Genomic DNA, 25,795 nt, shown 5'->3' with positions numbered 1-25,795 from the left:
AATAAAAATAAATAAAAAATAAAAATGAAAATAAATAGGAATAAAAATTGAAATTAAAGTTGAAATTAAAAAATGGACTAAAAAAGGAGTAGAGATGAAGGAGAGTTCATGGTCTGAAGTTGTTGAACTCAGTGTTAAGTCCAGAAGGCTGTAAAGTGCCTAGTCGGAAGATGAGGTGCTGTTCCTCCAGTTTGTGTTGGGCTTCACTGGAACAATGCAAGGATGGACATGTGGGCATGAGAGCAGGGTGGGGTGTTGAAATGGCAAGCGACAGGGAGGTCTGGGTCATGCTTGCGGACAGACCGACAGTGAGGCCACAGAGAAATTTCTCAGCAGAGAATGAGAATTTTTAAACTGAGGTGTTGGTGGACCAGGAACCTATGAGATCATGGGCGAGAGTGGTTTGATGTGGATTAGAGCAGGGTTTTGGAGGAACTCAAGGTTATGGAGAATGGAAGGCTTCACGGTGATGTGATAGCAGAGCACTCTGGAATTTCAAAGTGTTGTGTTGTGGATTAAAAAGAAGCTGCTTTGCACACATGTTTCTTCGTAGGTTCTTAACCACACTGACACAAGAAGGTACTGAACAATTAGCAGCTACTTGCTAATAGTGGGGGGAAGAGGAAGCAGAAATTCAGTCATTCTGGGCACCCCCCCTTAGAGTGGTACTTAGAGTGAACTGAGGTGAACTGCCTGGCTGCTGGCCAGTGTGCATGTGGAGCACAGAAATGGGAAAATAAGAAACAGCTTTTTAAATTTCATTGAAAGTAATTAAGCTTTAAAATAAATAATTGAACACCACTTGAATCTGATCATGATCTCAGCAGTGAAGAGAGGTGTCTGTGTCTCCCCCAATGGACATAGACAACAACTTGCATTTTTAAAGCACTTTTAATGAAATAAAATGTCCAATTGCTTCACAGGGATGACTATCAAATAACATTTGAACACTGAGCCACATAAGGAAATATTAGGACAGGTAACCAACTGATAATTTTATCTTATTTCTGTTTATTTGTATGCAGACGGTGGGCATTAACCGGGGCTCCATGTGAGCGCGTATAAACAGACACATAAATGGGCGCAAGTTAAAACAGCAGTTGTTGGATTAGGAGGTATATGCTTGTAATGTGTGACTCCATAAATAAATGTAACAGTGTGTTAAGATGGGTTCCAGTTCTATATTTCAGCGCTGCCTTTCTAGAGTAGAATATTAATAACCTGGTCAAAGAGATGGGTTTTAAGGAGTGATTTAAGTGGATGGCCACCGGTGGTGGAGTGAAGGAAATCTGAGGTGCATGAAAGGCCAGAATTAGAGGAGCGAAGAGCTATCAGGGGGGTTGTGGGACTGGAGGAGCTTAAAGAGGTAGGGAGGGCCAAAGGTGTGGAGGGATTCCACCAATAAGGATAAGAATTTGAAAATGGTGGTGTTGCCAGACTGGCAGTCAATGCAGGTCAGCGAGACCAGCAGTGAAGGGAAAGTGGAAGTTGGTGTGAGTAAAGATACAGGCAGCAGCATTTTGGATGATCTCAAGTTTCTAGAAGGTGGTGGGTCCATACCTTAGCAGCATGTTGCCCAGGTTCTTAAGCCAGTGCTGAAGAAACACTGGGAACGGCCCGCACATATTAATTTGAAACAAATTCTGAAGCCTTACCCACAGAGACATGCATCTATACTAAACAAGTACCATAATGTTCCTTGAATGAGGCAGCATTGTCTTGGTGAAATATAGATAATGGCATGGTGGTATTGTTGCTGGACTAGTAATACAGAGACTGAGGGTAATGCTCTGGGGACCTGGATTCGAATTCCGTCACGGCAAATGATGGAATTTGAATTCAACGACAATCTGGAATTAATAGTCTAATGATGACCGTTGTCAATTGTTGTAAAAATCCATCTGGTTCACTAATGCCCTTTAGGGAAGGAAATCCACCATCCTTACCTGGCCTGTACCTGATTCCAGACCCATAGCAATGTGGTTGACTCTTAAATGGCCTAGCAAGCCACTCAGTTGTAACAAACTGCTACGAAGTCTCAAAAAGGAATGAAACCGGATGGACAGCCCGGCATTGACTGGAAGCGACAACAGCAATCTCAGCCCTGTTGACCTGCAAAGTCCTCCTCACTAACCTCTGGGGGCTAGTGCCGCTAGTGCCAAAACTGGGAGAGCTGTCTCAAAGACTAGTCAACCAGCAGCCTGACATAATCATCCTCATGGAATCATACCTTACAGATAATGTCGCAGACACCACCATCACCTTCCCTGGGTCCTATCCCACCAGCAGGACAGGCCCAGCAGAGGTGGTGGCACTGTGGTGTACAGTCGGGAGGGAGCTGCCCTGGGAGTCCTCAACATTGACTCCAGACCCCATGAAGTCAATTGGCATCAGGTCAAATGTAGGCAAGGAAACTTCCTGCTGATTACCACGGACCGCCCTCCCTCAGCTGATGCATCAGTGCTCCTCCATGTTGAACACCACGTGGAGGAAGCACTGAGGGTGACAAGGGTGCAGAATGTACTCTGGGTGGGGGACTTCAAAGTCCATCACCAAGAGTAGCTCGGTAGCACCACTGCTGACTGAACTGGCCGAGTCCTAAATGATATAGCTGCTAGATTGGGTCTGCAGCAGGTGGTGAAGGAACCAAAAAGAGGGAAAAACATACTTGGCCTCACCCTCACCAACCGCAGATGAATCTGTCTATGACTATATCGGTAGGAGTGACCACCGCACTGTCATTGTGGAGACGAAGTCCCAGCATCATATTGAGGATACCCCCCATCATGTTGTGTGGCACTACCACTGTGCTAATGGGATAGATTTCAAACACCATCCAAGACAAAGCAGTCCGCTTGATTGGCACCATATTAAAAAACATTCACTCCCTTCACCACTGACGCACAGTAGCAGCAGTGTGTACCATCTACAAGATGCACTGCAGAAATTCACCAAGGCTCCTTAGACAGTCCCTTCCAAACCCATGACCGCGACCATCTAGAAGGACAATTGCAGCAGACACATGGGAACACCAACACCTGGAAGTTCCCCTCGAAGTCACTCACCATCCTGACTGCCGTTCCTTCACTGTCACTGGGTCAAAATCCTGGAACTCCCTTCCTAACAGCACTGTGGGTGTACCTACACCACATGGACTGCAGCGGTTCAAGAAGGCAGCTCACCAGCACCTTCTCAAGGGCAACTAGGGATGGGCAATGAATGCTGGCCCAGCCAGCGAAGCCCACATCCTGTGAATGAGTAAGATAAAGCTTAGAATAATGGCTTGATCAGTAATGTGATGAATTATTCTTTCACCAATCACTACAAGGCAGATATACCACCTATGAGAACTAGTAGAAAGTGAGCATCAGAGCCACTCTGCAGCATCATTGCTGCTCCAGGAACTAAATCTGCTTGATAATTTCCTAATTTGGCACAACCAACCCTCACACAGGGTTTGTAGTCTTTGCAAATCATGGCCTACATTTTATGTCTCCCTCAAAGACCCGAAGCCGTGGTTTTGAAAGCCGGTCTCACTTTTCTTTGCTGGACTGACTTAAAGGCATTAGCCTGAATTTTTCAAATTAGCCCGTGCAAGCTAACGTGGTAATTATGTTTTGTACCCCTGGATGGCGATTCTGACTGCAGAAATGATTTGACCTTTAGCTCAACTGAAGCAAATTAAGTTTCAAACCAATTCTTTGCATCCTGTGGGAAGAATTGGACCACTTTAATTTCACAGCTTAAATGATTGGTCACAGCCTTCTATTGGTTTGACACTTGCTCGACAGTGGCACTTGTGGTCAGTTACAGAACAACGAGGCAGAAGAAGGCTGACAATTTCCAGCGTTCGTGTGGTTCATTTTCTTTGGATTAAGATTGTTACTGGAGAGCAAGCTTGTTTTCTGAAAGTTCCATTGAGGGTCTTTGATAGAATATAAAGCCACTTGGGCTTTCTGTGGCCTTAACTGTTTTTAAAATTGTTTTCTGACAGGAACAGGAGTAGGCCATTCAGCTAGATCATGGCTGATCGGTCTTTTAAATCCATCTACCTGCCTTGGTTCTCTAACCCTTAATACCCTAACTAGAATCTGGCATTCTCAGTTTTGAAATTTTCAATTGACTTACCTTCAGCAGCATAATTTTCTTTTCATTAACGGAGACTCACACTCCCTCTTTGTGTACAACCCTACACATATCAATAACATTCTTACGAGCATGCGCCTTCCCCAAAATCTTGCTTTCACATATGCATTGGGCTGCGTGGGGAGAATGGATATCATTTCTCCTAACCACATGCAGTAGATCAGCAAAGATGAGGCCCCCAGTTCAGACCAGCCTTGTTCAAAAAGAACATACCTACAATCCCAACAAAGCATTAAGCTATTTTACTCAGTCCAAATTTTTAGCCTTCACTGATCTGCCCATACCACTTGTTGATAGTGCAATTTACCTGCAAAGCCATTGAAAGCACGTGAAAGGCTTTGTTCGATTTTTTTATATTAATTCGTGGGATGTGGATATTGCTGTCAAGACCAGCATTTATTACCCATCCCTAACTGCCCTTGTTCAGAGGGCATTTTTAAGAGGCAACCACATTGCTGCGGCTGGACATGTAGGTCCAGACCAGGTGAGAACAGCAGATTTCCTTCCCTAAAGGGCATTAGTGAGTCAGATGGGTTTTTACAACAATGGTTTTGTGGTCATCATTAGATTTTTAATTCCCGGTATTTATTAAATTCAGATTCCATTATCTGCAACGGTGGGATTTGAACCCGGGTCCGCAGAGCATTACCAGTCCAGTGACAGCAGGAAAGTTTTGGGGAAAAATTTGGGCAGCAGGAAAGTGGAGTTAAGGCCACATTCAGATCACCCATGATCTTATTGAATGGTTGAATGGCCTACTCTTGCTCCTATTTTTAATGTCCTTTTGTACTGTGCAACAACATAGACTAGATGAGAAACCCTTATTCTGCTCCCAAACCCACAGATAAAAGGTAGCATTTTTCAGATAAACTGTAAGTCGTAAAGTGCAAAATCACCGCTCCTTACTGGCAAGGATCCAAACAGTTCATATGAAAACCCAGACAATAAAATCTTCAATACAGTTCAGCGCTTGAGGTAATATGGCACATAATAGTGGGAACTGACTGGTAATTAATCAAATGTTCTAAAATGGGAAGCCATAAAATGTTAGATGATAGCAGGCTTTATTCTTGTCGGTCGGGAAAGGTAATGTATAAACAATCGTGGAAATGCTAAATTGTATTTAAGAAAAAACTGCTTTTGCTGCTCTCTCAACTTTGTCATGTGTAGTGCGTGATGGTTAGAAAATATTTATGGATTCTTCAACATCCTCCGAGAGATCACAGGGGATGAGAAAATACCTTCCAGCACTGGCCCTTTCAACAAAATGCCACATTCTGACCTTCATTTAGCATGCAGATAACCTTTAACTGGAAAGCTTCCAGTGTGGTTTGAGTACAAATGACTTATGACAGCTCTTCAAGACCACATTCAGAGACAGACAGCAAGCGTGTCTTGCTGTCCTTCAAGTTGTTCGTTCTCAAAAGGTGGCATGCCACAATAACAGCAGCCCGGAATCTTCGGAAGTTTTGCAGAAGAAGCTATTCTTTCCTGAAGACTTCCTTTGCTGCAGATTGCCACCTGAAGTGGCAGAACTGAATAAAAACAAAAAGTGCTGAGCAGCATCGGTGGAGAGAGGAACAGAGCTGGAAACGTTAACTCTCTTTCTCTCTCTATACGCCAGAGCTGCTGAATATTCCCAGCACTTTCTGCTTTTATTTCAGTTTTGCAGCACCCACAGTACTTTGCTCTTGCACCTGAGTTTAAATCCTTGTCGATAAATGAGCAGGCAAGAGATTCCGCTCACGAAATTACAGAAACATTCCACTTCCAGTTCAAGAAAATAACTCCCATTGGTGATTTATATTTGATGACACATATATTTTGCTTGTCCTTCACCATGGCAGGGTCAAAATCTCAGAACCCCTTACCTAACATGAAGGTGTTTTATCCCAAATACAGGGAGAGGTTGGGATACATATTCAGCTTTGTACATCTGGCTTGGGAGCAAGGCAAAAGGATTTTTTAAAATGCGCAATATTTAACTTTCCTAAACTTTAACTAAATACCCCTCCTCAAAAACAGGCACTATGTGGCAACAAGGAGAAGAACTTGCATTTATATAGCACCTTTCATTGCCTCATGACGTCCCAAAGTGCTTCACAGCCAATTAAGTACTTCTAAGTCATTACTATTCTGTAGGAAACACAGCAGCCAATTTGCACACAGTAAGTTCCCCGAGGCACCAATCAGATAATCAGTTTCTTTTGTACTGTTGGGTGCCAGATCAATATTGGCCAGGACGCTGTGGAGAAATTCCCTGCTGTTCTTCCGTTAATGCCATGAGATCTTTTACGTCCAACGAGAGGGCAGACAGGGAACTTCATTGAACGTCTCAACTGAAAGACGGCACCTCTGACGATGCAGCACTCCCACAGAGGTATGAGTATTTCCCAGTAAGCCCAGACTAACAGAGGAAAGAATGTTAGACTTAATATAAGGGATTTGAACTCCCTCTGCCAATTGGAATTAAAATCCAGGTGATAGTCTACCACTCATTTTCCACTCTATAGTTCTTTCCTTGAATGTTTCAGGTGCCTACCTGGGTTGGGTTGAAAGACCACATGAATAAATGTGTATCAGGATACAAGTTCATAGGAACACCAATACAATTTTAACTGCTTAATGAGGGTATTTTTGTCTCATCTCTTAATTGTGATCAGTAAAACAATTGGTCCATTAGGCCATGCAAAGAAAGCTCAGACTCCCTCCTTCTGACCCATAAAACTCTCCTGACCCTGGCCCATCCCTCCCCACCCCCGACTGCCAGCCCAGTGACCTTCGACCAGCAGAGGCACAAAGCAGGTGGGCTGAATCTAGTGGCCTGTTGCAGACAGACAGACAGAACAGAGGAATGATAATGAAGCATGGTCATTAAAATAGACCAGGCCTCCTAATGCAGCTCCCCAGTTAAATGGCCCAGATCTCACATTGCTTTCTGGCTGGGAGTGAAAAAAAATCCCTCCTTTCATTCACCCTAATACCATGTACTAATTGTTATTCAGTCTAAAACAGATTGACCAGACTCCAGCTGTATCGTAGCATGCAGCAGCTTGGTAAAGAGGAAAAAACATAATCTAGTAACAATGAAATAGATTTAGAATTGAACCATTTTTCACAAATGTAAATAGTGGTGTTAGATACAGAAAGACAGTCTGTGTGAAATTCAGAGGCGAAGGTCTAATTAATCATGAACCAGCTATCAGTTTGGACAGAATTACATTCTCAACCCTTGATCGATTTTGTTCAATAAATACTCCAGAGTGAAGTCACATTGAGGACTGAACGTTTTTGGATGCAACAAAAACAGGTCACACAGGAATTGTACTTCAGTCATGAATGGTTGCCTGTCATGTTTCTCACTGTTCTCATCTTGGCAAGAGGCCATTCAGCCCATTAAGCCTGTTTCGCTCATACATGGCTGATCTGTATCATAACACCACCAACCCGCCTTGGTTGCACATCGCTTCATACCCTTGGATGGCAAACATTTATTAAGCTCAGACCTACAATCATTAATCAAGCTGGCATCCACTGCTTTCTGTAGGAGAGATTTCCACACATCTATCACCCTTTGCTCGAAGACATATTTCTGAACTTTCTCCCATGTGGACTGGTTCTGATCTTAGTTCTAGACTCTCCCACCAGCAAAAAAAAGTTTCTCTCTATCAACCAAACAATCAATTCCTTTGAAAATACTGAAAACCTCAATCAAATCACCCCTTAATCTTCTGTATTTCAGGGAATACAAACCTAGTTCATGTAACTCTCCTCATAATCTAACCTTGGAACCCTAATTACATGCTGGTGAATCTGCGCTGTACTTCTCCCAAAGTCAATATATCCTCCCTAGGATGTAGTCCCCAGATCTGTACACAATACTTAGAAATGGTCCAACCAGAGCGTTGTAGATGTGATAAAACTTCCTCCCTTCAAATTCTAGCCTTCGAGATATAAGGCTCATATTTCATGAGTCTTTCTGATTATTTCTTGTACCTGACCACTGCTACGTTTCAGTGATCTGTGTACATGATCCCTAAATCTTTTTGGACCTCCAGCTTTTCAAGATTTAAAAAATACTTCAGCTGCCTAGGCCCTAAGCTCTGGAATTCCCTCTCTAAACCTGTCCATCTCCCTCTCCTCCTTTCCAACGCTGCTTAAAGCTAGCCTCTTTGACCGTGCTTTTGTCACCTGTCCCGATGCCTCCTTACTCCAGCTGGGTGCCAATTTTTGACCGATTACACTGCTTGGAACTTTTTAACTACATTAAAAGGTGTTATAGAAATCTAAGTTATTGTTGTTGTGTTAAGCACTTGGGCAGTAGTCACCGGGGTTTGTCACAATTTGAGCCCCTAATCACCGCAGAGTGAACAAGGTCAAATGTGCAATGTGTCAAGAATTATCCACAGGGAGAGGGGAAAGGTGGTCAGCTGAGTCATTTTGTACTCAGGTTATGTGTGTGTGTGCCTTCCAACTCAAGGCCAGCATTGGCATACGACTGGGAGTAGGTTACTAATCCACTCTCTCGGTCAGAAATAGAATGTTTTCCTTGGTAGATATGAAAGACAGATAAACAATTTTTAAAAATTATTATTTATATTCCTAGTACTTTTGAAAAAAGAATAGTTTTAATTCCCGTTCTGATTTGCTTCTGCGCTTGCAGTTCATTCATTCTGAACTGGGATCAGATAGAGCTGGGAATCATGGACAGCACACTGTAATCAGACTGGAGTAGGTTACAGTCAATTCCAGCTCATTTTACTGAGTTGGTATTTCCTCCCTTTAAAGTCTCCCTGAATATGGGTGAGGCTCAATGCAACTGCTCAAAGAACGTCAACAATACCTTGTATTCATATAGCGCCTTTAATATAGTGAAATGTCCCAAGGCTCCTCACAAGAGTGTTAACAAACAGAATTTAACACCGGCCCACATAAAGAGACTTTAGGACAGATGACCGAAAGTTTGGTCAAAGAAGTAGTTTTTGAGGAACACCTTTAAGGAGGAGAGAGAGGTGGAGAGTCAGAGAGGACTGAGCTGTGGCTCAGTTAACAGTAGTCCCGCCCCTGAGTCTCCAGCTTCAAGTCCCCCTGCAGGGCTTAAGCACAGAAATCCAGGCCGATGCGCCAGTGCAATGTTGAGGGAGTGCTGCATGGTTGGAGCTGCTGTTTTTCTGATGAAACGTTAAACTGAGACCCCCATCTGTCTCCTTGGATGGATGTAAAAGACCCTATGGTTATACTTTGAAGAAGAGCAGTGGAGTTATCCCCAGTGTCAGAAGTACATCATTGGCTGCCATTCAGCCAGTTGAGCCTGTTCTGCCATTCAGTATGATCATGGCTGATCTTGAGCTTCAACTCCACTTTCCTGCCTGCTCCCCATATCCCCAATTCCCCAAAACTCCAAAAATCTTTCTATCTCAGCCTTAAATAAAATCAACGATGGAGCATGCACTAACTCTCTAGGGTGGAGCATTCCAAAGATTCCAGAGATTTGAGTGAAGAAATTTCTCCTCATCTCAGTTAACCAATCCTTTATCCTAAGACCTGGACCCCTGTGTTCTAGATTCTCCAGCCAGTGGAAACAACTGCTCCGTGTCTACCCTGTCAAGCCCCCTCAGAATTTTGTAGGTTTCAATGAGATCACCTCTCATTCTTCTAACCTCCAGAGATTGAGACCCAGCTTATTGAGCCTCCCACCATAGGACAACCCTCTTATCCCAGAGGTCAACCTAGTAAATCTTCACTGCACTGCCTCCACTACAAGCAAACCCTTCCTTTGATATAGAAACCAAAACTGCACACAGTCCTCCAGATGTGGTCTCACCAAACCCCTGTACAATTGTAGCAGGACATTTTTATTCCTGTCCAATTCCCTTACAATTAAGGCCAACATGCCATTTGCCTTCCTAATGGCTTATTGTAACTACATACTAACTTCCTGAATTAAACAGAAAATGCTGGAAGAACTCAGCAGGTCTGGCAGCATCTGTGGAGAAACAGAATTAAAGTTTCGAGTCCCGATTACTCTTTTTCAGAGTTCCTTGTAAGAGCACGAACAAGTCTCTCTGAACATCATCATTTACAAGTTCATACCTTTAAAAACAACTGCTTTTCTATTCTTGCAACTAAAGCAAATAACCTCACACATCCCTACATTATACTCCATCTGCTGTATTGTTGCCCAATCATGTAATCCATCTGTATCTCTTTGGACCTCTCCATGACCTCCTCACTACCTTTGTATCATCAGCAAACTTAGATACATTACTCTCTGTCTCTTTGTCTAAGTCATTAATATAGATTGCAAATAGCTGAGACCCAATGGCCAAACATTGTTCGAAATTTAAATCAGGCAGCTTGATCCTGATTGGTCAAGGTATTGCCCTGATGAATGAGCTAATGAATGGCTCATTCACTTATTTAAGCAAAATGATTGATAGCCCTTCACTCATATTTGGCAGTTAACTGTCAGTCACCATCTCTGGTGCATTCTCCATGGCAACGCCTCTACCAAGCAGAGCCCACTTGCCAACCAATCAGCACCCTCTTCTCATTTCCCCTAAGATTGGTATTCTTGTGAAGTGATAAAAACAAAAAAACTGCGGATGCTGGAAATCCAAAACAAAAACAGAATTACCTGAAAAAACTCAGCAGGTCTGGCAGCATCGGCGGAGAAGAAAAGAGTTGACGTTTCGAGTCCTCATGACCCTTCGACAGAACTTGAGTTCGAGTCCAGGAAAGAGCTGAAATATAAGCTGGTTTAAGGTGTGTGTGTGGGGGGCGGAGAGATAGAGAGACAGAGAGGTGGAGGGGGTTGGTGTGGTTGTAGGGACAAACAAGCAGTGATAGAAGCAGATCATCAAAAGATGTCAACGACAATAGTACAATAGAACACAAAGGTGTTAAAGTTAAAGTTGGTGATATTATCTAAACGAATGTGCTAATTAAGAATGGATGGTAGGGCACTCAAGGTATAGCTCTAGTGGGTTTTTTTTTTTAATAATGGAAATAGGTGGGAAAAGGAAAATCTTTATAATTTATTGGAAAAAAAAGAAGGGGGAAACAGAAATGGGGTGGGGATGGGGGAGGGAGCTCACGACCTAAAGTTGTTGAATTCAATATTCAGTCCGGAAGGCTGTAAAGTCCCTAGTCGGAAGATGAGGTGTTGTTCCTCCAGTTTGCGTTGGGCTTCACTGGAACAATGCAGCAAGCCAAGGACAGACATGTGGGCAAGAGAGCAGGGTGGAGTGTTAAAATGGCAAGCGACAGGGAGGTTTGGGTCATTCTTGCGGACAGACCGCAGGTGTTCTGCAAAGCGGTCGCCCAGCTTACGTTTGGTCTCTCCAATGTAGAGGAGACCACATTGGGAGCAACGAATGCAGTAGACTAAGTTGGGGGAAATGCAAGTGAAATGCTGCTTCACTTGAAAGGAGTGTTTGGGTCCTTGGACGGTGAGGAGAGAGGAAGTGAAGGGGCAGGTATTGCATCTTTTGCGTGGGCATGGGGTTGTGCCATAGGAGGGGGTTGAGGAGTAGGGGGTGATGGAGGAGTGGACCAGGGTGTCCCGGAGGGAGCGATCCCTACGGAATGCCGATAAGGGGGGTGAAGGGAAGATGTGTTTGGTGGTGGCATCATGCTGGAGTTGGCGGAAATGGCAGAGGATGATCCTTTGAATGCGGAGGCTGGTGGGGTGATAAGTGAGGACAAGGGGGACCCTATCATGTTTCTGGGAGGGAGGAGAAGGAGTGAGGGCGGATGCGCGGGAGATGGGCCGGACACGGCTGAGGGCCCTGTCAACGACCGTGGGTGGAAAACCTCGGTTAAGGAAGAAGGAGGACATGTCAGAGGAACTGTTTTTGAACGTAGCATCATCGGAACAGATGCGACGGAGGCGAAGGAACTGAGAGAATGGGATGGAGTCCTTACAGGAAGTGGGGTGTGAGGAGCTGTAGTCGAGATAGCTGTGGGAGTCGGTGGGTTTGTAATGGATATTGGTGGACAGTCTATCACCAGAGATTGAGACAGAGAGGTCAAGGAAGGGAAGGGAAGTGTCAGAGATGGACCACGTGAAAATGATGGAGGGGTGGAGATTGGAAGCAAAATTAATAAATTTTTCCAACTCCTGACGAGAGCATGAAGCGGCACCGAAATAATCATCGATGTACCGGAGAAAGAGTTGTGGAAGGGGGCCGGAGTAGGACTGCAACAAGGAATGTTCCACATACCCCATAAAGAGACAGGCCCATCTCCCGCGCATCCGCCCTCACTCCTTCTCCTCCCTCCCAGAAACATGATAGGGTGCCCCTTGTCCTCACTTATCACCCCACCAGCCTCCGCATTCAAAGGATCATCCTCTGCCATTTCCGCCAATCCAGCATGATGCCACCACCAAATGCATCTTCCCTTCACCCCCCTTATCGGCATTCCGTAGAGATCGCTCCCTCCGGGACACCCTGGTCCACTCCTCCATCACCCCCTACTCCTCAACCCCCTCCTATGGCACAACCCCATGCCCACGCAAAAGATGCAACACCTGCCCCTTCACTTCCTCTCCCCTCACCGTCCAAGGACCCAAACACTCCTTTCAAGTGAAGCAGCATTTCACTTGCATTTCCCCCAACTTAGTCTACTGCATTCATTGCTCCCAATGTGGTCTCCTCTACATTGGAGAGACCAAACGTAAGCTGGGCGACCGCTTTGCAGAACACCTGCGGTCTGTCCGCAAGAATGACCCAAACCTCCCTGTCGCTTGCCATTTTAACACTCCACCCTGCTCTCTTGCCCACATGTCTGTCCTTGGCTTGCTGCATTGTTCCAGTGAAGCCCAACGCAAACTGGAGGAACAACACCTCATCTTCCGACTAGGGACTTTACAGCCTTCCGGACTGAATATTGAATTCAACAACTTTAGGTCGTGAGCTCCCTCCCCCATCCCCACCCCCTTTCTGTTTCCCCCTTCTTTTTTTTCCAATAAATTATAAAGATTTTCCTTTTCCCACCTATTTCCATTATTAAAAAAAACCCACTAGAGCTATACCTTGAGTGCCCTACCATCCATTCTTAATTAGCACATTCGTTTAGATAATATCACCAACTTTAACTTTAACACCTATGTGTTCTATTGTACTATTGTCGTTGACATCTTTTGATGATCTGCTTCTATCACTGCTTGTTTGTCCCTACAACCACACCAACCCCCTCCACCTCTCTGTCTCTCTATCTCTCCGCCCCCCACACACACACCTTAAACCAGCTTATATTTCAGCTCTTTCCTGGACTCGAACTCAAGTTCTGTCGAAAGGTCATGAGGACTCGAAACGTCAACTCTTTTCTTCTCCGCCGATGCTGCCAGACCTGCTGAGTTTTTCCAGGTAATTCTGTTTTTGTTCTTGTGAAGTGTCCTGATGAGTGCAAGGCGAAAAGCTTCGACATGTCTCTTTTTTTGAGCAATAAATGAACCCTCTGATTTTAACCCATCTTGGGTTTGCTGTGGGGTTATTACTGGAGGGTTGGATCACTCCAAAACTGAAGGGTTGGGGAAAATACGGCACCACTTATAAAGGGGGAAATCGAAAATTAAAAACGCCTTTCCATTTGCAGATGGATGGGGGCGGGAGAAATGGGGGCTCTTTTCAATTAAACCCCCTCCTGTCCATAACAGGCGTCACACATGCCGACTTCCAATGTGCCGCCACGATTCCAGAATCTCGAGAATTTTGGAAAATCGTAGCCAGAGCATTAACTATCTCTGGGGTTTTCTCCTTTGACCCCTAAGGAGGGGATTCCAGATCTGAGAACCAGGACCACTGAAGGCATGGCTGCCAATGGTGGTGCAATTTAAACATTGCTGGGGGTGGTGGGGGTGGTGGGGGGGGACTCAATTGGCCAGAGTTGGAGGAGTGCACATATCTTAGAGCTTTGTAGTGCTGGAAGCGGCAACAGTGAGGCGAGACCACGGGAACAAGGGTGAGAATTTTAAAGCCGTTGCCAGGTTGAGAGCCGGTTTAGTTCGGCGTGCACCGGGGTGAACAATTGGTGACCGAAGTTTAGTGCAAGTTAGGAAACAAGCAGCAGGCGGGCACGTGCCTGACCCGAACGGGAGTAAAATAGTCCGTTCTGACATCGGGTGAGTGCCCCGACGGCATCGCACACCTGCGCGATGTTTTGCTCGGCGGGCACAGTGCAGGTGTTGGCGCGGTGCCCGCCGTTATTTAAGCAGCCACTTAAGGCCGTTCGCGGTCCAATTGACTGTGATTTTTCATTGCTCCGTGTGATTTTCTGCTCGTCACACGGGCAGGACAGGCAGGCGGCCAGCCAAGATTCTCACAAACCTCATCCAAGGGCGGGGTAAAAAGGGTCAGCAGCGTTGCCAGTGTGACTGGTGAGGAGTTTAGGAGATGGTTTGCAGCTGGTTGTTTATTGATACTTGGCAGCTTCATCTCTGTTCGGGCCTTCATTCCTAGCATTTCCAGGCCTAATTTCAGGACTCATTGCTGCCTGCCAAGTCCCTAGAGGATTCGGACAGTGTGGACCCTTCCTGCTATCAGACCGCCTTCCCTTACCCTGGTAATAGGGATTGTGGTCTCCGCTGGAGGCACCTCCTCCTCTGAGGAAGAGAGGGGCAGAAGGGAGAGGAGGCCAGGTGCCCCAATGCAGCTTCCAAGGAAGTGGCCTGTGGGAGGAGAGACATAAGGCACAAGGGGCGCAGGGCCAGCAGGTAGTTCAAGGCGGAAGGGGCTGCAGGAGATGCCCCTGTCCTGCTGCCAGGGTTTACAGGCAGTGATGCAGCTACTTCAGTATTTCCAAAGTACAATGCCGAAGGAGGTTCTGCCTCTCAGGAGCGACCATGATCTCCAATTGCCAGATGATTGGGCCTGAGATCATTATTCTTTACCGTACAGACGAGGCCAGCCAGGCTGAGCAAGCCAGAGACTTTGTAACAATTGCTGGGTTCCCTCACATCCAGGGAGCAATCGACTGTACACATGTGGCCATCAAGGCACCAGCGTTTCAGCCCGGTGCCTTCGCCAACAGGAAGGGATTCTACTTCATGAACGTGCAGATAGTGTGTGACCACAGGATGCAGACTCTACAAGTCTGTGCAAGGTACCCAGGCAGCTCCCACGACGCCTACATCCTCAGACACTCCCAGGTGTCGAGGCTCTTCAGTGCTCCAGCCTGAATGGATGGATGGCTGCTGGATAACAAGGGGACTATCTGTTGAAGAGGTGGTTCATGAACAGGGGCGGAGAAGCGTTACAATACGAGTCATGCCTCCACAAGGATGGTGGTAGAGAGGACCAAAGGTCTTCTCAAGATGCGCTTCCAATGTCTGGACCATTCAGGGAGTGCACTACAATACCCCCCAGAGCACTGCGCTCTCCACAATCCGGCACTGGCAAGAGGCAACCCACTGGAGGAAGAGGATCTTGGAGCAGCTACACAGGCCAGTAGTATGTCCAAAGAAGAGCACAGTGAGGAGAATGCTGAGGGCGTGGAACCATACCTCAGTAACCTGCAGGGAGGCAGAGACACCAGGGACGTCTTGATCCAACGCTCCTTCAGTTAGGCTGCCATAGATCAGCTTCAACCTTATACCAGGGCTGCCGCCTCCATCCCAGATGTCTGAAAGATCTCTTTCATTTGAAGATAAAGAACACTCAGTGCCTGTGCAATGAAGTTCAGAGCCACCTAAGTCCAGCATTATGTACTGGCATTCCCCACACTAATGAAATAAAAAGGTGAAGCATATTCAGGCCATGAAGATAAAAGCACAATTTATGTAATTCTGACAATTCAATAATCTTAACAGTAACATTTCTGGTATTCAACATCGGATCAGTATTCATAAAGTCAACACAAATGAAAATAAAATCACCTGTCCCTCTTGTGCTCAGGGTGCCTTTAATTTACATTTGCGAGTACTACATTTAGGTGGTCCCACTCTCTGGCAGTGACGTTGGACACAGCCTGCTGACTCTGCTGTCTTGTTGGCCTTGATGACCTTGGTGGTTGTCCTTTGGCCAGTGGAGCCTGTGCTGACCCCGCCTGGGAGGGAGCGCCCAGTGCCATAGCTGGCATCTCCCCAGTTGCTGCAGTCTCATCAGATGTGACGGTCACTGGCAGAGGGACGGAGGAGCTGCGCCATCATCCAGCGTGCCCTGAGAGGAGCACGCAGAGACGACAAGCAGCTCGTGTGCCAACGTGAGGTTGCACTGGACCTCCCTGCTCACCATTGATGGACAGGCACTTAGCTGGGATATTGGGTGCCTCATCCATCTCCCACACTGACACTGACCACCTGAGGTCATTGCCTGTGTGAGGGCTGGCATTTCTGAGTGCAACTCCAGGAACCCCTCATTCTGTCCCTGTAGCTGCCTCTCCATGAGAGTCACCACTCTCGCAATGAAGGAGGCAGTGCGCTCCGCCATGAGGGTCAATGCAGTGCTCACGCTGTGCTTGGACTCCTCCATCATGGAGACCATGTCACGCAAACCCTCATGGATCTCTGCCAGATCCTCCCGCACATCTCACTGGACATCCAGCATTTGTTGCCTAATGGACGACTCCAGAGGCCCATCATCAGCCTTCGACTGAGCATCATCCTTGTCCCCAGCAGTCCTCCGACTGCCGGCGCCCTGGGCACTCTCTGCCTCTGCCTGCGCCTAAAGTGATTGTGAAGTGCCCTCACCAATGTACACCAAGATACTAGCCGCCGATCTAATGCCCACTGAGCTGCTGGTATCTGTGCTGGTGCCTGTGATGCCTGGCGGTCCTCCGGTGTTAGGGGTAGACCTTCGGGGACTGGAGATCAAGCGCCTGCTGGTGAACCTAAAAGGGAGAAGAAGGACATGTCATTAGTTAAAGTCATCACCCTGTCACTGTGCATGCCAGGCACCCTGGTGAGACAACAGAGATCTGCATCATGGTGCCCTCATCTTCAGTTGATCAATGGGGACTCCAGGTTCGAAGCTCACTACACTTGAAGAGACTGCACTAGAATGGTTGCACAAGCCGAAACTCTCACCTCTGTGCACTGCACTCTTACCTTTGTCTGGCACCCTGCCTCTCCATACCCGGCTGCACATGGGGCGTGCCAGCTATCAAGCTCCAGGGCATCCTGCTTGTATCGGGAAAGGATTAGGAGGCTCGCGGGGCCTCTGCTGGCCCACGACCTTTCAACATTGTTGTGGGTCATCTTCTCCTGAAAGACAGAGGAGCACTGATCAGTCTACTCTGTACTTGCAGCGCCAATGCAGCCTGGCCAACCCCAGCTGAGGAGCACTTGGCAGGGCACTTGCGACTCATGGCCCTCAAGCTGCAGGCACTCAGTCCAAGCAGCCAGGCCTCACCCCATTGGCCAGCTCCGGTGTGATTGACAGTTGGCACTCAGACTCTAGCACCCCTGAGGTCCACCGGGGGTTGGCCAGACTTTAACACATCTGCTCACTGACCCATGCCAACACGGTACTCACCCCTCCTGAGCACAGCAGGTCATTGAAGCGCTTCCAGCACTGTACCCAGGAGCGCCACACCACCTCACGGCTGCTGACCAGCGCCGCCACCTCCTCCCATGCCCTCTTGGTGAGGTGCGGTGACCTGCACTTCCCACCCCTGGGGACAAGGGTGTCTCTCCTGGCAGCCACCTCCTCCAAGAGGACAGCAAGGCACTCATCAGAGAAGCGGGGGGGGCCGAGGGCCCACCCTACCTGCCCTCCCACCTGCCGTGTCCAGCCGCACGTGGCTCTATTGTGAACATACATCAGACGCCCTCTGTGGCAGCTTCCCAGGGGCTGCCCGGGCTGGTTTTAAACCGGTGGCCGGGTTGCCATTGGACCCAGCGGCTGACTGGCCCCCAACCCCGCTCGGTCCTTCCTAGCCAGTGCGGAGCCACGTTTCACGCTGGGCCAGGCCTTAATTGGCCCGCTAGCGTGAAATCGCGGCCAGGGCCCGATCGTGGGAGGCGGTCTGTTTCACAGCTCCCAGCCAATGAAGGGACAATCCTGCCCTAGATTATCAATTCAGACACATTGGACCAAATCCTCCTGGAAACGCCAGGGTGAGTTCACTTGGCGCTCCATCGTCAATGCATAAATTGGCCAGCATTTCAGGCAAAAAGGAGATAACACTGAGAGTTGAAGATCTCCAGAACTTGACCATTGTTTATGCCACTTCACCATTAGCTTCTCACAAACGGATCTTGCCCTTAACCCCACCCCCATTATTTTATGCACATTAATTGCCCTTAAATCTCACCACAGAAAATTAGTACAATGCCAATCTATTTCTCCAGCCCATAAAGGGAACAAATTATGTTTGAGCTGAAGGGTGTAGGAAAAATTCTAGCGCCGAACACATTGACGCCCAGCTCCAAGAAGATTTGACCCATTCAAGCACTGGGAGAGTAAAATAGATTAAAATCAGCCAGATATAACTGCATATTATTGGACATTGTCCAAAACTGAAATCTCTTTGCGTTGGCACAAAGTATCCTGGGGGTTACCATTGACCAGAAACTTAACTGGACTAGCCATATAAATAGTGTGGCTACAAGAGCAGGTCAGAGACTAGGAATTCTGTGGTGAGTAACTCACCTCCTGATTACCCAAAGCCTGTCCACCATCTAAAAAGCGCAAGTCAGGAGTGTGATGGAATACTCCCCACTTTTCTGGATGAGTGCAGCTCCAACAACACTCAAGAAACTAGACACCATCCAGGACAAAGCAGCCCACTTGATTGGCATCACATCCACAAACATTCACTCCCTCCACCACACAGTAACAGCAGTGTGTACCATCTGCAAGATGCACTGCAGAAACTCACCAAGGCTCCTTAGACAACACCTTCCAAACTAAATCTCTACCATTTAGAAGGACAAGGGCAGTAGATACATGGGAACACCACAACCGGGAAGTTCCCCTCCAAGCCACTCACCATCCTGACTTGGAAATATATCGCCGTTCCTTTGCTGTCGCTGGGTCAAAATCCTGGAACTCCCTCCCTAACAGCACTGTGGGTGTGTCTACACCACAGGCACTGCAGTGGTTCAGGAAAGCAGCTCATCACCACCTTCTCAAGGGCCATTAAGGATGGGCAATAAATGCTGGCCTAGCCAGCGATGCCCACATCCCATAACTGAATTAAAAAAAACACACTGTGGAGGGAAGCATCTCTGATAGGATAGAACCACTCCGTGAATTTCTCAACTCTCTATCAAACTTAAAGGATCATTTACTTCTAATTGTGTTTTGCCACCCACTTTATTGAGTAACCAGTCAATTGGGAAAAATGGAAACAATAATTACCTTTTGCCAAATTCTGCAAATCTTGTAATTGAAAAATAGCTTTAGCAAGACTAGTTCAAGGCTGGTATGAAAACCCCTTCACCCCAATGTACATGCTTTCCAGATTAACAAGATAATACTGTATTTTGCATGCTGCTACCAACCATGTAGCAAAACTTGGAATGGTAGTGAAGTGGTTATATTAATGGGCAACTTACCCTGTGGCCTGTAATTAGTAATTAGTAATAATCCAATGGATTCAAATCTCACTTGAGAATCTGAATTTTAGTTTTATAAAAAGCTGCTGGCACATCTTGAGGATGAAGAGGATGAATATGTATAAAATAGTTACTTATAAATCCATAAACTCATTTGCTCAAGAGCTCAGAGTGTAGAACTTGCTCCTGTCATGTAATGTGTTATATAGACTGTATATTTATATATAATATAAATTGTTATATTGGGTTGTTAATGGGTTAATCCTATTTGTTTAATATGCTAATTGGACACTGTGGACATCAGTACAGGAAGTGATGCAAAATCACATGATTTAGGCTTTTCTATCCTCATGGTGTAAGGTGTAAGACAGAGCAGTAAGATGTGTTCCAATAAAGCTCCTGTTTCATATACTTCTGCAGACTCATTAATTACTTTGCATTGGTCTAACCAAGAATATTGTAACTACCACATGGTTTGTTTTAGATAAATTGCGTAGATGCTTTTAAGGGGAAGCTATAGAGTCAGGTCACAGGATAGTCATTACCTTATTGATGGCAGATCAGTCTCGAGGAGCTAAGTGGTCTCCTCCTGTTCCTATATTCCTGTATACGTGAATGAGAAAAATATGAATTCAGAGTTAGATGTAGTAGGGTGGGAGGAGGCTCGTTGGGAGCATAAATGTTATTATGGATCTGTTGGGCTAAATGGTGTTTTTCTGTGCAGTAAATATGAATAAAGCTGGTTTAAAGACATATCAAGAGAGCTGGTTGGGAAACCTCAATATCGAATGTAGCTGAACTTGCAGAAAGTATTTCACTAAGTTATCCATAAAATGCTGGCACGTTATTTTGATGCTGTGAAATATCTAGATCAAAGTAAATAGAAATTGGCAGAAAAACAATGTTTATAATGCAAATTGATCAGAAGTGCAGACTATACTAAATTGACAGGAGGGATTTTTTAATTCATTCATGGGATGTGGCATCACTGGCTGGGCCAGCATTTATTGCACATCCCTAATTGCCCTTGAGAAGGTGGTGGTGAGCCACATTCTTCAGCCACTGTAGTCCCTATGATGTAGGTACACCCAGAATGCTGTTAGGGAGAGCATTCCAGGACTTTGACCTAGTGACACCTAAAGAACCATGATGTATTTCTAAATCAGAATTGTATGTGACTTGGAGGGGAACTTGCAGGTGGCAGTGTTCCCATGTGTCTGCTGCCCTTGTCCTTTCAGGTGGTAGAGATCACATGTTTGGATGGTGCTGTCAAAGGAGCCATGGTGAGTTGCTGCAGTGCACTTTGTAGATAAGACAAGCTGCTGCCACTGTGCATCAATGGTGGATGGAGTGTATACTTAAGACAGTGGATGGGGTGCCAATCCAGTTGGGCTGCTTTGTCCTGGATGGTGTCAAGCTTCTTAAGTGTTGTTGGAGTCACACTCATCCAGGCAAAGGGACAGTATTCCATCACATTCCTGACTTGTGCTTTGGAGATGGTGGACGGGCTTGAGAGGGGGTCAGGAGGTGAGTTGTTCACTGCAGAATTCCCTCTGACCTGCTCTTGTAGCCACAATGTTCATTTGGCTGGTTCAGTTCAGTTTCTGGCCAATGGTAACCCTCAAGATGTTGCTGGTGGAGGACTTGCTGATGGCAATGCCATTGAATACTAATGGGAGATGGTTAGATTCTCTCTTGTTGGAGATGAGCATTGCATGAATCCTGTATGGCATCAATGTTACGTGTAACTTTTTAACCCAAGCGTTAATGTTACCTAGGCCTTGATGCTTCGTTATCTGAGGAATTGCAAACAGATCTGAACACTGTACAATCACCAGCAAAAAGTTCTCTCAGCAAACTGTAATTTTAGTCCTAGTGGAAACTTGGTCCAGAAGGATCAAGGGAAACACACTGGTCAGAAATTTCCTTAACGCCTTCCCTGCACACCATGGCTAGAAGTGTAGTGGAAATGGTCATGGTTTCTAGCAAAGTTACAATGACAGAATGGGAGAAGATCCAAGGGAATTCTGAGTCACTGAAGATGGAGCCCAGTATATGATGCATAGAAGACCCAGAGGTTTGATTCCTAGGGCAAAACTTTGTGTTTTGCGTCAGCACCCTGATGTCTGGGTCAAATGGGGGTCCAGACCCCACACTGCATCAGGAGCAGTCACTTAGCAGCAATGTTTCCTTGAATGAGCCAACTAATAGCCAGAGGATGCACTCTGTAAGCTAGATGGCCAATAAGAAGCCCTCCAGCACAGAACGAGCTGCAGCGTGCTGTTGCCGGTAAGGGAGGGAGAGAGCACCTCTTTGCAGCGTTAACAAATTTTAATTAAAATTGGCGCCAGCTGCTGGGCCACCAGTATGATGGAAAGCCCATTCACAGGGCCACCTGCAGACACAGCTGTAGCCAGGTAGACAGGGAGAGCCTCCAAGGCTTCCTCAAGTGCTGGCCTCCTGGTCTGCAGCCAAGAGACCGCCTCCATGCAGCTGTTCCTGATGCTGCAGAGGTTGGGGGGGGGGGGTGGCCAGTAGGCTTCTGATAACTGGCCTTAATTGGTCTTTGACTGACCTCATTTGGCAACCCGCTGCTTGGGGGCAGGTCACCCTTCTGCCCTCAATCCCACCTCCAGGAAAATAGCCCTGGTGCAGATTTGTGCTGTGGCACAAAATTACACACCCTCCTGCCTCCCCCTCATGTCCAGATGGGGGCAAAAATTCTGGCCCGGTGTCAGATAATTGAGTAATCGGGAAACAAGAGAGATCTTTGGCCTCTTTTGCTGTTGCAAGAAGACACCTATAGGAAGGCCTCTGAAAGGGATAGAAGGCAGAGAAAAGACAATTCTCAACCTTCATTTCAACAACACAGCAAAGGGGCAAAAATTGGACCTGGTGAAAGGCAAATTTAACTGTTAATAGGAGATATCTATTTGATGCAAAAAGCACATCAACACTTGGAATGAATTATTGAGCCGGGTAGTAAAGGCAACAATTTGCAATGAGTGCACTTAAAGTGTGATTCTTTGATTGTGAGGTGCCAGGGACTATGTAAAGTGCTTTCATGCACATTCTTTAGTTTTCTTTTTCTCAATAAGCACTTTCACTCATTGCAAGTTTCCTCGGGGCTTGGAGATGGATCAAGGGTGCGTAGGGGTGAGCAATGCTTTCTGCTGTCATTTACAGTCATCTACTGTTTTTATCAAGAACTGTTGATCTCTCTTCAAAGTTATAGCAGGAAATCAGGAGGAAAATGTGTTCGCCCACCACTCCCACTTCAATGGAGCTTCCTCTAGTTCATTCAAGTATCTGATGCTACCATTAAAAAAAGTAAATACTGTGCAGTCATGAGAATGTGGTGGTATCTGAACTTGTTGTGATGTTTTCTCAAAATTATAGTCAGGTGTATTTTCCAGATGTACCTCCGGAGAACATAAAATAAATCTCAAAGGAGTGTAGCGAAGCCCTGAACTCACATACTTCAGTGTTGAAGGAACTGCCTATCCCAATGACAATCATTAAAATATTAATCCCCAGAGCTTGTCAGAGCAATCTTAAATGATAGCAAATTTGTATAACATGTAAAACACAAATGAGGGTTGTTCTCCCATTGAATTTAGTAGGTTAATGGATGATTTGATCAAAGCTTTCAAGATACTAAAGAGAACAGATAAAGTAGATTGGGTGAAATTATATACCTTGGTTGGGGCATCCAGAACTAGCTAGTATAGCCAAAAAATTGGAGCCATCCCTTCAGGAGTGAAATTAAGAAATACTTCTTCACATAAAAGGTGGTAAGTTTCTTCCACAAATGGTAATTGGTGCTAAATTAATTATTAATTTTAAAATGGTGATTGATAGATTCTTGTTAACCAAAGGTATCAAAGGCGGCCATGTGGAGTTAGGTCGCAGATCAGTCATGATCCTATTAAATGGTGGAACAGACTTGTGAGAATATGCCTTCTCCTGTTTCTCTGCTCCTACTTGATTGACTGGATCACTGCTTTGTAACACCACTATTGCTATTTTGGAACTAAAATAGCAAATGTACCAAGACTATCTATCATGCAATTGGTGTCATGCTGAAATAGCCTGTACAATATTTTCAAACAAAACGGTAATTTGTAATCTCACTTCAGGATTGGACGTAACTGCAGTAAAATTTTAAAGGTCAGCAATTCAGCGATTGGACTTGTTAACTGAAAACAGCCTCGCCATGTCTCTGACTTTAGGATCTGTTAAAATGGCCAGCAATGGCCCAAATTGTATCTTCACTCAAAATAATCAACCTGAGCACGGCTTTAAAATGGGATAAACAATAAGCTTGATTTATATATTGCACAGTGATTGAGCATGAGCAAAATTTCATTCACCTTACAATAAATTTATGAAAAGAGTAAAGAAAGTGCGCTCAGCTAAACATTGAATAAGCGGCCAATCTTGCATGAAGCTGAATACATCAGATAAGATCAGAATGTAATCTCGTGTTGACAAGCAAATCCAGAGTTAACAATGCATTTTATTAATAGTTTGAGAGTGCCAGGGAACAATTAAAGAGTCTTTAACGGAAACTGGAGTGTCTCTTTATAATCTGGTGCTGATGCAGCTGAAAGCTCACTGCCTCAGCATAAAGACAGTATTCAGCTGAAATAAATACACGGTCTGTTGTGCTGGTTCACTGGTGCAGCCTCCATGTACAATATACAGCACGATACCTTGCTTCGGACTGGCTTAACCAATGCAAAGCTTTCACAATCTCAGTTGACCTCAGGTGATACCAGTGGTCACCAATTCTATAAAAACAAAAAAACTGCGGATGCTGGAAATCCAAAACAAAAACAGAATTACCTGGAAGAACTCAGCAGGTCTGGCAGCATCGGCGGAGAAGAAAAGAGTTGACGTTTCGAGTCCTCGTGACCCTTCGACAGAACTTGTTCTGAACAACCTGCTGAGTTTTTCCAGGTAATTCTGTTTTTGTCACCAATTCTACATTTGTATAGAGAAAGGAACTAAGGGGATGGTAATTAATAACAGAATGTCCGTACTTGATTTGAAACATTGGGCAGAATTTTTCCGTCGGCGAGCTGGGGGTGGAGCCCACTCACCGACATGGGATAATGTCGGGAGGAACCCCCGATGTCATCCCGCCCCAATTAAATATTCAGGAAAGTGGTTGGGGGGGTGGGGGGGGGGGGTGGTGGGTGGACAGCGAAATCAGCTGTCCGCCCACCAACCTGTCAATGGCCAATTGAGGCCATTGACAGGGCAGTTAAACCAATTAAAGGCCCTGCCCGTCCAACCTTAAGGCTGGTGGGCAGGCCAGGAGCTCCAGCGGGAAGGAGAAAAAGACATGAAACCTCATCCATCGGCAGGATGAGGTTTCATGTCTGTTTTTTAAAAGTTTAATAAAGTTTTTGTGATATTTATTAACATGTCCCATCTCGTGTGACATTGTCACATGAGGGGGACATGTTAATAATTTCTTTATTTTTCTATTTTTAAAGTCTCAAACACTGTCAGCGCTCTCCCTGAAACAGCACTTAGTCTCAGGGAGATGTGCGCTCTTTCCTGCGCAAGTGCTCAGAGCGCACCCTGACAGTTGGGGGAATCCCTCCCCATCCCCCACCCACCCCCCGCACAGGAAGTGCATAGTGCTTCCTGTCCAGCAGCCCTCTGGGTGGGCCTTAATTGGCCCGCCCACTTAAAATGGCGGCGGGCCCCGCCCATCAAGGGTGAAATCCTGCCCATTGACTCTGTTTCTCTCTCCACAGATGTTGCCGGACCCACTGAGTTTTTCCAGCACGAATTCAATTCAAACTTCTGGCATCTGCAGTATTTTTCTTTTATTATATAAGGGGTCTTCAATGTAGCCGAAATGTTTGGGTGAGACGGAGTAAATAGAATGGGGGGGTGGGGGGGAGGCTAATGTGGAGCATGAATATTGGCATAGACCAGTTGGGCTGCCTATTCCTGTGCTGTAAAGTCTGGGGGGGCATTTTACTACATTGAAAGTGCTATATAAATGCAAGTTGTCGTTGTTGAAACGCAAGAGAATGTGAGTGGTTTGCAGGAGACGAATTTTGCTCCTTTGAAACAGGTCACTGTTGACGGAAAACTTGAGTCAGAGAGAGAGAAGGAAACCCCTCA

General features: G+C 46.0%; 1 protein-coding gene across 1 annotated transcript in view; it reads left to right on the top strand.

The window, feature by feature from the left end:
* The window catches only part of grid2 (glutamate receptor, ionotropic, delta 2), a 995,712-nt gene that overhangs the window by 694,205 nt on the left and 275,712 nt on the right, over positions 1-25,795 (top strand). The window lies entirely within an intron of this gene.

This window comes from Carcharodon carcharias, chromosome 1 (assembly GCF_017639515.1).
Source record: "Carcharodon carcharias isolate sCarCar2 chromosome 1, sCarCar2.pri, whole genome shotgun sequence".
Lineage (NCBI taxonomy): Eukaryota > Metazoa > Chordata > Chondrichthyes > Lamniformes > Lamnidae > Carcharodon > Carcharodon carcharias.
This window is presented reverse-complemented; position numbering and strand designations above follow the sequence as displayed.